Source organism: Chiloscyllium plagiosum, unplaced genomic scaffold (assembly GCF_037043375.1).
Source record: "Chiloscyllium plagiosum isolate Xiang-an unplaced genomic scaffold, Cpla_swu_hap1 HiC_scaffold_10, whole genome shotgun sequence".
Taxonomy (NCBI): domain Eukaryota; kingdom Metazoa; phylum Chordata; class Chondrichthyes; order Orectolobiformes; family Hemiscylliidae; genus Chiloscyllium; species Chiloscyllium plagiosum.
Window position 1 is genome coordinate 92,493,036 of NW_028270148.1, and position 1,832 is coordinate 92,494,867.

Consider the following 1,832-nt stretch of genomic DNA (forward strand, 5'->3'; position numbering starts at 1 on the left):
AGTGATTGGGTGTGGGTTACAGAAGATTCTGCTTGGAGTGTGGTCTGCCTACGCTGCTATTTGAGATTTCAGTATAACATCTCTCACATGTTCTTGCACCATATCCTTTCTTTCTAGAGTTCTGTTGTAAATATCTTTTTTTTGCTTCCTCCTGAGGGGTGTTTTATTTTCTGTTTTAGAGAAAAAAGAAAGTGGGCGGCACGGTGGCACAGTGGTTAGCACTGCTGCCTCACAGTGCCAGAGACCCGGGTTCAATTCCCGCCTCAGGCGACTGTCTGTGTGGAGTTTGCACATTCTCCCCGTGTCTGTGTGGGTTTCCTCCGGGTGCTCCGGTTTTCTCCCACAGTCCAAAGATGTGCAGGGTCAGGTGAATTGGCCATGCTAAATTGTCTGTAGTGTTAGGTAAGGGGTAAATGTAGGGGTATGGGTGTTTTGCGCTTCGGCGGGTCGGTGTGGACTTGTTGGGCCGAAGGGCCTGTTTCCACACTGTAAAGTAATCTAATCTAACCTAAAAAAACATTCAAGTCACTGGCCTCAAGAACCAGGGCAGGATACACCAACTGATACACCAGCTGACCTGATGAAGAGGAACTAAAAGTGATCGAACAAGTAAGAATAATGTTTGTAGTTCCGCTTTTTGTTTGCATTTGTTTCTTTAAATTGACCATTGTGAAGTCTGACGAGAATAAATTGTACCATTGAAGTTTGACCATAAGTGCATTTGAATAACTTTGTTCAATCCTCAAATTACTCTGATTCAAGTTGGAGCACTGACATTTTCAGCAAAGCCTGAACTATCTTTTGAATAAAAGGCCTTTCAAGCTATTACTGCTGACGTTGGCAACATTGGAGAAAAATATTGCTGCTCTCTATGGCTATTACTGTGTCCTTTAAGAGCAGCTTTCTGGTTAACAGTTCTTCGCACACTACAGCTACTTACACAACACTGGGAGCAGCTGCAGAGAATACACATTTTTTACAAGTTAAATGTAATAACATTGAAAACTGTGATAGAATGCTATGTGATAAACCACTGGGTTTTAAAATCCTAATAAGAGTTTCTGTATTGAAATCTGAGCTCTTCTCTTGCTAAACTAAACAAGGCAATTCTCTGTTTCTTTTATTAAATTAAAAATAACTTTAAAAAAAAGTTGGACAATTACAATTTAACATCAAGTCTTGTTGATTTTTTAAAGAATGTTGATAAATTTTGAGGAATCCGAAGATCTGTCTGGTAATCACTGCCAACTGCAATGCCATATACGGTAGTGACTGTCATTTGATATATTCAGATATAAATGTTTTATTTTCACTGGTGTGTTATGGCACCATGTAAAAAGGTGATAGTGGCTAGATAAATGTGTTATTTAAAGAAAACCTAAAACAACTTCAGTAATTATGATTGGGTGTGCCATGATATATTGAGAATTTTATTTCTTATATTTTAAAATTGAGTGTGCAAGGATATGCATATTTACAAATGCCTTGGGTTATTTTAAGAGCAAGTGAACCTCCTTGCTACTGCAGTCAGCATTATATCCTTCAGAGTGCAGATGTACTAAGTTTAGAGTTTCATTTACCTTTGCCCTTCACTTGGATATCTTCTCCTCATCATAAAGCTTAGCAATTTGACCATCGGCCTCTAAAATAGTTATGTCCATATAAATCACATCATAGCAAAACTTTGATTTAAACTTAAATGTGTTTTTAAATGCATCATAACTAAACACTCTAAACTATCCAATCCATGAACCTATTGTTTGGAAACAGCAGTTAAACACAACCTTTTGAGCAAATCCAACTGTCACATTGAATGAATGAATTAGCTTTAT